Genomic DNA, 17,151 nt, shown 5'->3' with positions numbered 1-17,151 from the left:
TAGCAATCGGCTTAAATTTTTTAAAGACCATGACGTGTGTATGCACGCGCGCGCGCACATGTGTATATGTTTCTATGTATGTATCACTAATGATGCCTAGATTTTTACAACTTCCTACATAAAAATTACTAGGCTATTTCAATACTTCCAAAAAGGGCACCCCTAACAGCAGCCCATGAGAACTGACGTCTCAATTTTTTTTTTAAATTTTTTATTGTTGGCTGTTCAAAACATTACATAGTTCTTGATATATCATATTTCACACTTTGATTCAAGTGGGTTATGAGCTCCCATTTTTACCCCATATACAGATTGCAGAATCACATCAATTACACATCCATTGATTTACATATTGCCATACTAGTGTCTGTTGTGTTCTGCTGCCTTTCCTATCCTCTACTATCCCCCCTCCCCTCCCCTCCCCTCCCCTCTTTTCTCTCTGCCCCCTCTACTGACATTCATTTCTCCCCCTTGTATTATTTTTCCCTTTCCCCTCACTTCCTCTTGTATGTACTTTTGTATAACTCTGAGGGTCTCCTTCCATTTCCATGCAATTTCCCTTCTCTCTCCCTTTCCCTCCCACCTCTCATCCCTGTTTAATGTTAATCTTCTTCTCATGCTCTTCGACCCTACTCTGTTCTTAGTTACTCTCCTTATATCAAAGAAGACATTTGGCATTTGTTTTTTAGGGATTGGCTAGCTTCACTTAGCATAATCTGCTCTAATGCCATCCATTTCCCTGTAAATTCTATGATTTTGTCATTTTTTAATGCAGAGTAATACTCCATTGTGTATAAATGCCACATTTTTTTTATCCATTCATCTATTGAAGGGCATCTAGGTTGGTTCCACAGTCTTGCTATTGTGAATTGTGCTGCTATGAACATCGATGTAGCAGTGTCCCTGTAGCATGCTCTTTTTAGGTCTTTAGGGAATAGACCGAGAAGGGGAATAGCTGGGTCAAATGGTGGCTCCATTCCCAGCTTTCCAAGAAATCTCCATACTGCTTTCCAAATTGGCTGCACCAATTTGCAGTCCCACCAGCAATGTACAAGTGTACCCTTTTCCCCACATCCTCGCCAGCAAATGGCTGTCAATCTAACTGGAGTGAGATGGTATCTTAGGGTGGTTTTGATTTGCATTTCTCTGACTGCTAGAGATGGTGAGCAATTTTTCATGTACTTGTTGATTGATTGTATGTCCTCCTCTGAGAAGTGTCTGTTCAGGTCCTTGGCCCATTTGTTGATTGGGTTGTTTGTTCTCTTATTGTCTAATTTTTTGAGTTCTTTGTATACTCTGGATATTAGGGCTCTATCTGAAGTGTGAGGAGTAAAGATTTGTTCCCAGGATGTAGGCTCTCTATTTACCTCTCTTATTGTTTCTTTTGCTGAGAAAAAACTTTTCAGTTTGAGTAAGTCCCATTTGTTGATTCTAGTTATTAACTTTTGTGCTATGGGTGTCCTATTGAGGAATTTGGAGCCCGACCCCACAGTATGTAGATCGTAGCCAACTTTTTCTTCTATCAGACGGCGTGTCTCTGATTTGATATCAAGCTCCTTGATCCATTTTGAATTCACTTTTGTGCATGGCGAGAGAAAGGGATTCAGTTTCATTTTGTTGCATATGGATTTCCAGTTTTCCCAGCACCATTTGTTGAAGATGCTATCCTTCCTCCATTGCAGGCTTTTAGCCCCTTTATCAAATATAAGATAGTTGTAGTTTTGTGGATTGGTTTCTGTGTCCTCTATTCTGTACCATTGGTCCACCCGCCTGTTTTGGTACCAGTACCATGCTGTTTTTGTTACTATTGCTCTGTAGTATAGTTTGAAGTCTGGTATCGCTATACCGCCTGATTCACACTTCCTGCTTAGCATTGTTTTTGCAATTCTGAGTCGTTTATTTTTCCATATGAATTTCATGATTGCTTTCTCTATTTCTACAAGAAATGCCGTTGGGATTTTGATTGGCATTGCATTAAACCTATAGAGAACTTTTGGTAATATCGCCATTTTGATGATGTTAGTTCTACCTATCCATGAACAGGATATATTTTTCCATCTTCTAAGATCTTCTTCTATTTCTCTCTTTAGGGTTCTGTAGTTTTCATTGTATAAGTCTTTCACCTCTTTTGTTAGGTTGATTCCCAAGTATTTTATTTTTTTTGAAGATATTGTGAATGGAGTGGTTGTCCTCATTTCCATTTCAGAGGATTTGTCGCTGATATACAGGAATGCCATTGATTTATGCGTGTGGATTTTATATCCTGCCACTTTGCTGAATTCATTTATTAGCTCTAATAGTTTCTTTGTAGACCCTTTTGGGTCTGCTAGGTATAGAATCATGTCATCTGCAAATAGTGATAATTTAAGTTCTTCTTTTCCTATTTTTATGCCTTTAATTTCTTTCGTCTGTCTAATTGCTCTGGCCAGTGTTTCGAGAACTATGTTGAACAGAAGTGGTGAGAGAGGGCATCCCTGTCTTGTTCCAGATTTTAGAGGGAATGCCTTCAATTTTTCTCCATTCAGAATGATGCTAGCCTGAGGCTTAGCATAGATTGCTTTTACAATATTGAGGTATGTTCCTGTTATCCCTAGTTTTTCTAGAGTTTTGAACATAAAGGGATGCTGTACTTTGTCGAATGCTTTTTCCGCATCTATCGAGATGATCATATGGTTCTTATTTTTAAGTCTATTGATGTGGTGAATAACATTTATTGATTTCCGTATATTGAACCAGCCTTGCATCCCAGGGATGAATCCTACTTGATCATGGTGCATAATTTTTTTGATATGTTTTTGTATCCGATTCGCCAGAATTTTATTGAGGATTTTTGCATCTAGGTTCATTAGAGATATTGGTCTGTAGTTTTCTTTCTTTGAAGTGTCTTTGTCTGGTTTAGGTATCAGGGTGATGTTGGCCTCATAGAATGAATTTGGAAGTTCTCCCTCTTTTTCTATTTCCTGAAGTAGCTTGAAAAGTATTGGTATTAGTTCCTCTTTAAAGGTTTTGTAAAACTCTGCTGTATACCCATCCGGTCCTGGGCTTTTCTTAGTTGGTAGTCTTTTGATGGTTTCTTCTATTTCCTCAATTGAAATTGGTCTGTTTAGGTTGTCTATATCCTCCTGACTCAATCTGGGCAGATCATATGACTTAAGAAATTTATCTATGCCTTCACTATCTTCTAATTTATTGGAGTATAAGGATTCAAAATAATTTTTGATTATCTTCTGTATATCTGAAGTGTCTGTTGTGATATTGCCTTTTTCATCCCGTATGCTAGTAATTTGAGTTCTCTCTCTTCTTCTCTTCACTAGCATGGCTAAGGGTATGTCGATTTTGTTTATTTTTTCAAAGAACCAACTTTTAGTTTTGTCAATTTTTTCAATTGTTTCTTTTGTTTCGATTTCATTAATTTCAGCTCTGATTTTAATTATTTCTTGCCTTCTACTTCTTTTGCTGTTGTTTTGCTCTTCTTTTTCTAGGATTTTGAGATGAAGTATGAGATCATTTATTTGTTGGTTTTCTCTTTTTTTAAGGAATGAACTCCAAGCAATGAATTTTCCTCTTAGAACTGCTTTCAATGTGTCCCATAGATTCCAATATGTTGTGTCTGTGTTTTCATTAATCTCTAAGAATTTTTTAATTTCCTCCTTGATGTCTTCTATAACCCATTGATCATTCAGTAACCTATTGTTCATTCTCCAAGTGATGTATGCTTTTTCCTTCCTTCTTTTATCGTTGATTTTCAGTTCCATTCCATTATGATCAGATAGGATGCATGGTATTATCTCTACTCCTTTATATTGTCTAAGAGTTGCCCTGTGACATAATATATGATCTATTTTTGAGAAGGATCCATGTGCTGCTGAGAAAAAAGTGTAACTGCTTGATGTTGGGTGGTATATTCTGTATATGTCAATTAAGTCTAGGTTATTAATTGTGTTATTGAGTTCTATAGTTTCCTTATTCAACTTTTGTTTGGAAGATCTGTCCAGTGGCGAGAGAGGTGTGTTGAAGTCTCCCATGATTATGGTATGGGGGTCTATTAGACTCTTGAACTTGAGAAGAGTTTGTTTGACGAACATAGCTGCACCATTGTTTGGGGCATATATAGATATGATTGTTATGTCTTGTTGGTGTATGGTTCCCTTGAGCAGTATGTAGTGTCCCTCTTTATCCCTTTTGATTAACTTTGGCTTGAAATCTATTTTATTTGATATGAGTATGGACACTCCTGCTTGTTTCCGAAGTCCATATCAGTGATATGATTTTTCCCAACCTTTCACCTTCAGCCTATGTATGTCTTTTCCTATCAAATGCATCTCCTGTAGGCAGCATATTGTTGGGTCTTGTTTTGTGATCCATTCTACTAGCCTGTGTCTCTTGATTGGTGAGTTTAAGCCATTAACATTTAGGGTTATTATTGAGATATGGGTTATTCTTCCAGCCATATTTGTTTATTTATGTTACTAAACATGGTTTGTTTTCCTCTTTGATTATTTTCCCCCCTTTACTGTCCTACCTCCCACTGTTGGTTTTCACTGTTATTTTCCATTTCCTCTTCCTGTAATGTTTTGCCAAGGATGTTTAGAAGAGATGGTTTTCTAGCTGCAAATTCTTTTAACTTTTGTTTATCGTGGAAGGTTTTAATTTCATCTTCCATCCTGAAGCTTAATTTCGCTGGAAACACAATTCTTGGTTGGAACCCATTTTCTTTCAGTGTTTGAAATATGTTATTCCAGGATCTTCTAGCTTTCAGAGTCTGTGTTGAAAGATCAGCTGTTATCCTGATTGGCTTACCCCTAAATGTGATCTGCTTCCTTTCTCTTGTAGCTTTTAAAATTCTCTCCTTATTCTGTATGTTGGGCATCTTCATTATAATGTGTCTAGGTGTGGGTCTCTTATGATTTTGCACATTCGGCGTCCTGTAGGCTTCTAGGATTTGGGATTCTGTCTCATTCTTCAAGTCTGGGAAGTTTTCTCGTATTATTTCATTGAATAGATTGCTCATTCCTTTGGTTTGAAACTCTGTCCCTTCCTGTATCCCAATGACTCTTAAATTTGGTCTCTTGATGTTATCCCATATTTCTTGGATGTTCTGCTCATGGTTTCTTAACAGTCTTGCTGAGCTGTCTATGTTCTTTTCAAGTTGAAATACTTTATCTTCATTGTCTGATGTTCTATCTTCTAAGTGTTCTACTCTGCTGGTAGTATTCTCAATTGAGTTTTTAAGTTGGTTTATTGCTTCCTGCATTTCTAGGATTTCTGTTTGTTTGTTTTTTATAACCTCTATCTCCCTGTATAGTTGATCTTTTGCTTCTTGGATTTGTTTATGTAATTCATTGTTGAAGTGATCTTTCATTGTCTGATTTTGCTGTCTGATGTCTTCCTTGAGACTCCAGATCATCTGAAGCATGTATATCCTGAATTCTTTATCTGACATTCCATCTGCTGCAGCTATTACCTCTTCTAACGTTGAGTTGACCTGCATTGCTTGTGGTCCTTTCTTTCCTTGTCTCTTCATACTGTTCGCGTTCCTTTCTACTTGATGAAACTGTTGTGCTATTGAATTTTCCCCCTATATATTTATATTGGTCTTGTATAGTTGCAAAGTCTCCCTCGCAGGCGCGGGCGGCGGCTCTGCCCCTCCTCCAATTGGGGAAATGTGCCTACCACGCCGGCAGGCCGCTGGGCCTGCTCTGCCGGTCGGTAGCAGGTCCACCTACCTTGCAGGCGCGGGCGGCGGCTCTGTCCCTCTGCAGGCCTCTGGGGCTGTTCTGCCAGTGGGTCGCAGGTCCACCTACCTTGTAGGCGCGGGGGGGGGGCGGCTCTACCCTTCCTCAGGCCACTGGGCCTGTTCTGTCTGTCGGTTGCAGGTCTGGCCTGTTCTGTTGGTGGTCACAGTTCCGTCTACCTTGCAGGCGCGGGGGGAGGGGGCAGCTCTGCCTCTCAGCAGGCCGCTGCTCCTCTTCTGCCGGTGGGTCGCAGGCCCGCCTACCTTGCAGGAGTGATTGGAAGCTCTGTCCCTCCGCGGGCCACTGGGCCTTTTCTGTCGGTGGTCACAGTTCCGCCTACCTGGCAGGCGCGGGGCGTGGGGGGCGGCTCTGCCCCTCAGCAGGCCGCTGGGCCTGCTCTGTGGGTGGTCACAGTTCCGTCTACCTTGCCGGCGCAGGGGGAGGTGGCGGCTCTCTCAATTTTTAATATCTGCTTATTTCCTGACCTTAATGCCCACTACGGCGTTAGGACTATAATTAAGAATTGACCAAATACTTTTTGATGCATGAACCAAATTCCTAACGCCGATATCTTATTCAAATGTCTCCCTATGTACTTTTCCTTACTACCTACCTATGAATGAAACCAAATTTTTATGTACATATATGAACACACTGTTGAGAGCCACAGCCGAAGGGGCCCCAGCAAACTTCCAGCTGCCAGCAAACTTCCAGCTGCCGGCTGATGATTGGCTCACAGCGGCCCCAGCAACATCTAGCTGATTGGCTCCTCGGCCCCAGCAACATCTAGCTGATTGGCTCCTCTGCGGTGATGCTCATTGGGCTGTTTCCCTGCCCTTTCAGACCACGGAGCTGCTCATTGGGGGACTTTTTTGGCTCCGCCCAAGTGACTCAGCCAATCGGCCTCAAGAGCAGGAGGATTGTGGGAGGTGGGGAGAAGCTTGTGTGGGAGAGAGAGGCTTGTGGAAAGCCGGTGGTGGCAGTTGAGGCTCTGAGGGTTTTTCCTGAGAGGCTGTTTTGTTTGGCGTGTGTGGTTCTAAAAATAAAGTTAGTTTCTTTTGACAAGTGGCTCCTGATTGTGCCCAGCCAGACTGCGGCATTTGGTGGCTCGCACGGGGAGCGACTGAGGGTAAGTGAACTGCTCGCCCCTGAGGGCAGGGCGAGAGGATGGGTAGCCATTTTAAGATTCTTCTTTTGTTATTTTGTTTCACTTTTGTTTTAAGTTGCCTGTCCCTGGAGATGTGTAAGATGGAAGAAAAACCGCTCACATCTGAGGAACAGATAGGGAGAAAGGACGGATGGACATTTCAGGAGGCTATTATAATGATTTTGTGTTGTTCCAATTTTGTTTCACTCAGTTTCAGTTTTGTTAGGCGTTATCTTGTTGGGTTGTATTATAGTAGAAATACGGGATCAGAAATTAGTAAAAAACAAACTGAAAGAGTGTTAAGTAAATTGTTAGAGGAAGGAGGCATCTCAGTAAAATCAAGAACAATCAGGGCATACGTTGATACAATACAAAAATGTAGCCCATGGCTTTTTAAGGAGGAGTTGTTAAATATATCACAATGGAACCATCATGGTGAAGATTTAAAAAGAATAGAAAAGAAAAGCCCAGGGACTCTGCCAGTTGGCACATTGCCATTGTGGATGTTCATGTCTTGTTTGCTTAGTCCAAAGCCTTCAGTTCAGACAATGGTAGAGGAAGAAGAAGACATAATGATTCAAGTAAAAGAGAAGGTCTCTCAAGTTAGTCAGACAGAGGAAAAGATTCAAGTAAAAGAGAAGGCCTCTCAAGCTAGTCAGACAGAGAAAGAAAGTGTAAAACAGAAAAAGCCATCAGGGGGAAAGTTACAACAGGAGACTGCTACTAACACCTTTCTATCACCAGAGGACGTAAGTGTCCAACTAACAAGGCCACCTCCATATGCTGGGAGGTCCCCAACCCCCGCAGTTGATAGTTGGGATCCTGAGACAAGATCTCAAATATTAACATGCCTTGTATTTGAGGCAGGAGGGCAGCGATTTTACCAAGTTTTAAATTTCAAAACAGTGAAGCAGCTAAAAGAGGCTGTAACAACCTATGGTCCTCAAGCACCCTTCACTGTAAGCATGGTCGAATCCATTAACAACTTGAACATGACGCCAGCAGATTGGGCTAATATGTGTAAAGCTGTGCTAAATGGAGGACAATACCTGTTATGGAAGGTTGCCAGTGAAGAATTTTGCAAGGAGACGGCTAGGCGAAATGCAGCAGCTGGTTATCCTCAGAGAAATCTAGATATGTTGTTAGGAAAGGGACCTTATGAGGATCAGCAGCAACAAATTGCATATGATCCTGGCGTATACGCACAAATTGCTGCAGATGCAATTAAGGCATGGAAGACTTTACAAGGACATGGAGGTTTACAAGGTCAATTATCTAAGGTAATACAAGGAGCTAATGAACCTTTTGCTGAATTTGTAGATAGGCTTATTCAAACAGCTACCAGAGTTTTTGGGAATACAGAACAAGCAATGCCATTACTAAAACACCTGGCTTATGAGCAAGCGAATCGTTGGTGCAGAGATATCATTAGACCATGGAAACATGAAGATTTAAACACATATATTAAATTATGTAGAGACATTAATGAACAAGAGCAAGTCGTGGCAGCTGCAGTAAAACAGGCTTTAGATGCCAGAGACATTAATGAACAAGGGCAAATTGTGGCAGCTGCAGTAAAACAGGCTTTAGATGCCAGGCCAAGAACATGCTACAATTGTGAACAAACAGGACATTTTAAAAGGAATTGCCCCATTGGAGGAGGGTTTAACAAAACTAGGTATCAAAGGAGTAGAATACCAGGTATTTGCCCACGATGCCGTAGAGGGAGACATTGGGCTAATGAATGCCGTTCTCAAACCACCATAGAGGGTACTCCATCATCAAAAAACGAACAAGGACCAGGTGTTTATCCACGATATCGTGGAGAAAGGCATCGGGCTCCATTGCCAAAAAATGGACAGGGGGGCCCAATGCTCCGGGGCCCAAAACCACAAATATACGGAGCACTGGAGGAACCCAGCAACCCCATCAGGGTAGTGCCCAGGACACATTGTCCATCAGATCCCTCATCAGACAAACCAGAGGGAGCGCAGGGTTGGACATCTGCGCCTCCGCCAGAGCAGTACTAACTCCAGAGATGGGAGTTCAAATCATTCCCACAGGGGTGAAAGGACCTCTTCCCAAAGGAACAGTAGGCTTATTATTGGGACGCAGCTCTTCTACTCTAAAAGGACTTATGATAAGTCCTGGGGTAATTGATCCCGATTATGAAGGTGAAATAAAAATTATAGCCAGTTCTCCAAAGGGTATATCAGTCATTTCACCAGGAGATAGAATAGCACAGTTACTAATAATACCCAGCCTACATGATAAATTTTCCAGTCGTACTGTAGAAAGAGGTTCCAAGGGATTAGGCTCCACAGGTGTAGATTGGGCTATGCTTTCTTTAAATTTAGATTCTCGCCCCATGCTAAAACTAAACATTCAAGGACATGAATTTAATGGGCTACTGGATACAGGTGCAGACCTTAGCATCATCTCTCGTCAAGAATGGCCAAAACATTGGCCATTACAACAAGCCACTCAAACGCTTCGAGGCCTAGGAGTGGCGACTAATCCCCATAGAAGTGCAATGGTATTAGATTGGAAGGATCCTGAAGGATGTGAAGGAACTATACAGCCATATGTATTGGATCATCTTCCCGTAAATTTATGGGGACGAGATGTCCTAGATCAATTAGGTTTGACATTAACAAATAACATCAACCAAAATGCACCCACTATTATGACTAGACAAGGTTTTAGGAAAGGAAAAAGATTAGAAAAACAAGAACAAGGTATAGCAGCACCAATACAAATAGATCAAGGAAGAGACAGACATGGGTTGGATTTTCAGAAAGGGCCACTGAGACAATAAAAATTACTTGGAAATCAGAAAGACCAGTATGGGTTCCTCAGTGGCCCCTGACTAAAGAAAAGATACAAGCAGCCCATGACCTGGTCAAACAACAATTAGCGGAAGGACATATACAACCTTCTGTATCTCCCCATAATACTCCCATTTTTGTCATCAAAAAGAAATCTGGTAAATGGAGATTATTGCAAGATTTAAGAGCCATTAATAATGAGATGGTTATTATGGGACCTGCTCAATCAGGGATTCCTCAGTTGTCTGCTTTGCCAAAAACCTGGTATGTTTTAGTTATAGATATTAAAGATTGTTTTTTTTCAATTCCAATTCATCCTGAGGATAGTCCACGTTTTGCATTTACTATCCCTGCACTGAATCATGAAGGTCCTGATCAGAGATATGAATGGAAAGTACTCCCTCAAGGGATGGCTAACAGCCCAACTATGTGTCAAATTTATGTTAACAAAGTAATCCAGCCACTTAGAAATCAAAATCCTGAACTACAAATATTTCACTATATGGATGATGTATTATTAGCACACAAAGATAAAAACACATTGCTAGAATGTTATGCCACACTTACAAACTTATTAAAAAATTATAATCTAGAGATAGCAATAGATAAAGTACAATTAAATTTTCCAATTAATTATTTAGGAGTTCTATTATCCTCAACCATGGTCCGTCCACCAAAAATTCAAATACGAGTAGATCAACTCAAATCACTTAATGACTTTCAAAAGTTATTAGGAGACATAAATTGGATAAGGCCTTATTTAGGTATACCAAAGGAGAGTTGGGACCTTTATTTGATATCCTAAAAGGTCCATCAGATCCAAATTCACCCCGAATGTTAATGCCTGAAGCAAGAAAGGCATTAAAAATCATTGAAACATATATGGAAAATATGCATTTGGATAGAATTGATATAAGTTTGCCTTTATTATTTATTGTACTACCAACAAAAAATATTCCTACAGGAGTATTTTGGCAAGAAGGTCCATTATTATGGATACATTTATCTTATTCTCCTAACACTATTCTTACTAGGTATCCTGAGGCTGTAGGACAATTAATACTCAAAGGAATAAAAGCAGCAAAGGGAGTGTTTGGAATTTCTCCCAATAAAATTATTACTCCATATACTATGAATCAAATTGATGAGTTAGCTAATGAGTTAAATACTTGGGCAATAATCATGTGCAAATCTAATGTTTCATTTGATAACCACTTACCATATAATCCTTTATTGTCTTTTTGGTCATTGCATCCTGTAATTTTTCCAAAAATGACAAGAAAAACACCTATCATGAATGCTCCAAATATATTCACTGATGGGTCAAACAATGGTACAGCAGCAGTAGTTACCCCTGATCAAACTTTTACATTTTTAGTACCCAAACAATCAGCTCAAAAGGTAGAGCTTAATGCAGTTTTACAAGCTTTTGTGATGTTTAAAGATTCTGTATTTAATTTATTTTCTGATAGTCAGTATGTAGTTAATGCTATAGTATCTCTTGAAGATGCTGGTAGGATTTCCCCTTCCTCTACTGTTTTCTCTTTGCTTTCCACTATACAAAGTCTAATCTGGGACAGAAAAGATCCATTCTTTATAGGACATATCAGGGCACATACAGGATTGTCTGGAGCCCTTAGTTTGGGCAATGATTTAGCAGATAAAACTACACATGACATACATATTTTCTCTACACTAGAAGAAGCTATAAATTTTCATAAAAAGTTCCATGTCAATGCTAATACTTTACAAAAGCGTTTTAAAATAACTAAGGAACAAGCTAGACAAATAATGAAACAATGTCAAAATTGTGTGACCTTTTTACCACAAGTTAATCTTGGAGTCAATCCTAGAGGATTGATACCTAACCATATTTGGCAGATGGACATCACACACTTGCCAGAATTTGGAAAATTAAAATATTTGCATGTTACAGTTGATACTTCTTCTGGATTTTTGATGGGCTCCCTTCATGCCGGAGAAAAAACTAAAGATGTTATAACTCATTGCTTACAAAATTTTGCCACTGTGGGTGTTCCAAAACAGTTAAAAACAGATAATGCCCCTGGTTATACTTCTACCTCTTTTAAACAATTTTGCTCAACATTTGGCATTACTCATATAACAGGAATCCCATACAATCCACAGGGACAAGGCATAGTTGAAAGAGCTCATCAAACTATTACAATGTACTTATTAAAGCAAAAAGAAGGAATTGGGAAGGGGTATATATTCCCCAAAGATAAAATAACCCTTTTCACTCTAAACTTTTTAAATTTGGATTCATCAGGACTTAGTGCTCGGAAAGGCATATGTGTCCAAAAAATGTGCATAAGCCCAAGGTACTTTGGAAGGATATTCTAACAGGACAATGGAAAGGTCCTGACCCAGTGATTGTCTGGAGTCAGGGGTCTGTTTATGTGTTTCCACAGGGAGAACAGCAGCCGATTTGGATTCCAGAAAGATTAACCAAGGTCCTGACCCAGTGATTGTCTGGAGTCAGGGGTCTGTTTATGTGTTTCCACAGGGAGAACAGCAGCCGATTTGGATTCCAGAAAGATTAACTATAGCAATTTCTACAGACCAAAAAGAAGATGATTTGGCTCAAATCCATAACAACTGATATCCAAAACTCCAGTTTGGCTATTCTTACATCTGTGACAGAACCAGGATGCTTTTTTCAATATCTATTTTATTATTGCCCTTTGCCATATCATGAAGTTCTATTTTGTTTTTTGAGCTCATACAGATCTAGGTTAATGTTTTACTTATCAGTTGTATTTTTTTGACTATAGAGTTTTTAAAACTTTCAATGGAAATTTCACCTGTGAACAGTTATAAGGCCTTTACTATTATGTTATGTGTCGTATGTATTATATTATGTGTGCACACTTGTGTTTTGTGTTATATGTTTGAATGTACGTATGTCCATATATCATATATGATGAGCGCTCATGATAAAATGCATCCAAATATTTTTTTTCACGTGATTTATATGGTTTAATTTAAATTGGGTAAACAACTGTTGAGGATTGTTTTAAAATGTGAACAAAAAAGGAGGTTAACAGATCTGTTTGTTTACTTTCACCTTTCCTTTTCATTATATTTAATAATTCTCTTAAAGACAATGTCAATTGTTAAGAAAATTGATTTCTTTTCATGCCATCTGTAATGTTACATATTTTTTTCTTTAGCCATTATTGCCATAATTCCTATCTTCATCCCAGTGCCAGTGAAGACAATGTAAATTCTTAAGAAAATTGTTTTGTTTTAGTGCCTTCTGTAATGTTACATAATTTTTTCTTTAGCCATTATTGCCAGAATTCCTATCTTCATCCCAGTGCTGGTGAAGTCAAAGATAAAACCAATCTACAGCTTCTACAATAGCCATCACTGAACTGCTTGCAGAACTTGCCTGGACACATTGTGAGCTCACCTGTATGCATTGTGAACTATCTGTTGGTGCAGCGACTTGTGGTAGTGTTGGGGTATTTTTGCTGATGATGTCATTGGTGGTACAATTTTTCCAAAAGGAGCCGTCAATTGGCTTGGTGTATCTTCCTCCCTTCTGCTTGTCATGATTGTCCAGCTAAAATTTGGGGGCCAACAGAGGTGAGGCAAAGAACCTCACCCCCCCGCTGGTACAAAGACCTCTCCACAGGTGTGGCTGTATACTGGACCGGTAGTCAGTGACGGGTAAGATCCAATTGCAATGGTACCAACCTAAGGACCATATGTACTATTGGACAACCTAAGGCTGGCACGGTCCCTAAGCCACATGCTTGTTGTTTAAACAGAGAGGGGGAGATGTTGAGAGCCACAGCCGAAGGGGCCCCAGCAAACTTCCAGCTGCCGGCTGATGATTGGCTCACAGCGGCCCCAGCAACATCTAGCTGATTGGCTCCTCTGCAGTGATGCTCATTGGGCTGTTTCCCTGCCCTTTCAGACCACGGAGCTGCTCATTGGGGGACTTTTTTGGCTCCGCCCACGTGACTCAGCCAATCGGCCTCAAGAGCAGGAGGATTGTGGGAGGTGGGGAGAAGCTGGGTGGGAGAGAGAGGCTTGTGGAAAGCCGGTGGTGGCAGTTGAGGCTCTGAGGGTTTTTCCTGAGAGGCTGTTTTGTTTGGCGTGTGTGGTTCTAAAAATAAAGTTAGTTTCTTTTGACAAGTGGCTCCTGATTGTGCCCAGCCAGACTGCGGCAACACACAAACAGTAAAACTCTACATCATGTATAACCACAAGAATGGGAGCCTAATTAGAATAAGTTATACTCCGTGTATGTATAATATGTCAAAATATACTCTACAGTCATGTATATCTAAAAAGAACAAATAAAAAAAGAGGTGTAGCTTAGTGGTAGAGCACTTGCCTATCACATATGTGGCCCTGGGTTTGATCCCCAGCACCACAATATAAAAAAATACTTTAGATAAAAAGTAATAATAATCACTCATATATAATCCAGTTACCATTTACAACGAACCTAATATATGCTATGTCAAGAACATATCCTATTCTGTGAGGAATACTTTGTTATCACCAATTTATACATAGTGGTTAATAATTTTTTGTTATACCACTTCTCTTTCTAATAAAGTCTCACATATATAAGATGGCTATCTACATTTTCTGTTCAAAATTACATATCACTAAAGTAGTAGGGAGGGAGGGTTAAGGGAGAATTATCCTTTAGGTATATAGCCTCTACACCTATGCCAGCTATGTTTATTATAGGAAATTAAACAAAATAATGTATCTCCACAAATAATATGACTCCTCAAACATAGATAACTGTTATTATTGTTATTTTTTAAAGTGGGTCATATTTGTGGAGAGCTTATTAAGTTTCAGGCACTGTTCTACAAATTTATTTAGTATCTGCTAAAAGCCAGGTGCAGTGCTAGGCAACAGAGCAGTGAGAAAAACAGGCCAACTCACTGGCTTCATGGAGCTTCCACTGAAGAAGGCACACAATTTGAAGATAAAGAAGGCAAGTATAAAGCAACTGAGACTGTAAAAGTCACAAACAAAAAAAGAAAAATAAAGCAGGAAAGGGGATAGGATATTCTCACTAATTCTCACAGCAACTGTATGCAGCACAGATTATTATCACATTTTAGAAACAAGAAATAAGGAAGCACAGGTTAAAGTAACTTGCTCAGATTTTATGGAACTAAAGAGATGAACTTTGGATTACCCAGGGGTCCCTTAGAGGCTTCAGATCCCCCATCTCATATAATCTCTAACCACCCCCACCCCAAGCTTTGAAATGGCTAATTGATGATTTCTTAGTCTTGTGTAAAGAGTCCTGGCACACAGTTTCAGAGTCCTAACACCTATCAAACCAACACATCACCATACAGTCACCTCAGCCACTGCTCTGTAGAAATGATCACCCCAGATAAGGTAGCCACTGCAATAAATAAAGAGTGGAACTGGAACATGATTTGCCAAAGCCAACCACAAAGACTGAATTATCATTCATTCTAAAAACAACCTTTGTAAACAGGTACTATTATCCCAATAGGGACACCAACATCTTTACAAACAGCAGAGACAAGTTGCTGACCTAATATCACCAACAATAGCTGATGCAGGGTTCCTGAAGCTAAAGTTGACAATGGCTCTCAGTGTGTGTCCTAATGCCTTCCCAGAGTCATATCCTCTTTAAAGAGTTGGCCAAAAGGACAGGTGGTTATGTCTAAAGTAATTTTTCACTCCCTGAACAGCATATTGGGCTCCCACCCCCATTCTTTGATTAACAGAGTTTCAAGGACTGTTCAGTCTCCAAGCCATTTTGCTTTAGGAAGAAGCTTTGATCTGAAAATAAGAAAAGTAGTTTCAGGGTTGTCATCAATAGAAAATTAGGGGATAAAAAGAAATCTATTTAAATGGCTTTTAAATATTCACAAGGAGAGCCATCGGTCTTTGCCCAGTGCTTCTCAGCTGTCTGCCTTGTCCAAAACCCTGTCATATCAGTATAATGACCACAGGCTGTGCCACATCAGCAAATGCTGAATCCAGTCACAAAAGTGCAGCCTAGGATGACCTGAGCTCTTGCCTGCGACAGAAACTTGTTTCTTTAGAAAAGGGTCTTTAACTGGCTTCTCTCAAACAACCCACAAAACAAGATGCCCTGGAGACCAACAAACACATAGAAATGAAAATCTTATTTAAAAGAAGCCTGTAATGGTATATAAGTTGGTATAATCTCTTTGCATACAGTTTGTGAAATGCATCAAAATTTAAAATATGGATTCCTTTTTAATCTAGCAGTTTCTCATATAAGGCACTTATCAGAACAAGTGTACAGACGTATAAGCAAAGGTATTTGTGGACACACTTTGTAACTTGAAAAATGGCAAAGTAAGTGTGCATCGATAGAGGAATAGTTAAATAAATTATAGTTCATCTATACAATGGTACCAATTATTCAGTGAGTGAAAAGAATAGGATACTTGTGTCTTAACAAGGAGAAGGGGCCACAAATACTTTTGTGCAAAAAAGTTGGATGCAAGGCAATATATACAGGATGACCCCATTTAAATATATAAAATTTATAGACATATGAATATATTTTCACTTAAAAAAACAGAATGATACACACCAAACAGCTCGCAGTTAACTCAGGGAAGTAGGATGGGGTTGGAGCTGGAAAAAAATAGTCCATCACTCTTTACTCCACACAGTTCTATTTCATAGAATTTTGACAAGCAAGTGATATTTATAAACTACAAATTTTTCTTTTGAGAAAAATTAAGCAAATCAGATACAGACACACTGACAAAGTTTTAAACATATAATTATACCTATCATTTCAGCCCTTTCAAAAGAATAAAATTTAATGTAGTAATAGAACTATGAAAACACTACTCTGGAATTCACACTACCCATTTGATCTCAAATCATTTAACTTAATAAATATATACTAAGTGCTCAACCTTACCAACACAACCTTAGTTTTATTTTCTATAATTCCCTCATGAGCTGGTACAACTGCCTGATAGGCATTTTCACCTGGATGTTCCAATGGATTGAAAACTAACATGTCTAAAGCCAAATCTATCATCGTCCAAAATATTATGTCTTCTAAGGATGTTCTCATTTTCCCCACCAGCCAGGCTTGAAATTCTCATCCCTGTCAAGAATTCCTCTGTCTGGCTACCTTGGCAAATTGACGGTCAAATATTCTGTTCTTTATCCACAGTGTCTTACATGACTTCCTTCTTTGCCATTCCCAAGGCCAGATCCTAAATGCAGATTTTCTACCTCAGTGTTACCTTGATCTTTATTACGTTACCTATAACACTGTTCTATGTACACTTGTGTGCCACCAAACTCTATCCCCACCCTATCCCACCCCCTTGACCCCTTATAGAACATAACCTCAAATGAAAGATCCATGTTCTTTTAATCTAAGCACCCAGCATCCAGCCTCACA

At 39.4% G+C, this 17,151-nt stretch overlaps 1 pseudogene; it reads right to left on the bottom strand.

Moving 5' to 3' along the window:
• Window positions 1-16,779, bottom strand: part of LOC124082097 (large ribosomal subunit protein eL6-like) — a 123,548-nt pseudogene extending 106,769 nt beyond the window's left edge.
• Between the last annotated feature and the right edge of the window lie 372 nt (window positions 16,780-17,151).

This window comes from Marmota monax, unplaced genomic scaffold (genome assembly GCF_021218885.2).
Source record: "Marmota monax isolate L192 unplaced genomic scaffold, Marmota_monax_Labrador192_F-V1.1 WCK01_AAM20220418_F8-fsc00044, whole genome shotgun sequence".
In the NCBI taxonomy this organism is placed as follows: domain Eukaryota; kingdom Metazoa; phylum Chordata; class Mammalia; order Rodentia; family Sciuridae; genus Marmota; species Marmota monax.
Note: the sequence above shows the minus strand (reverse complement) of the source record. Positions and strands in the feature narration are given on the sequence as shown.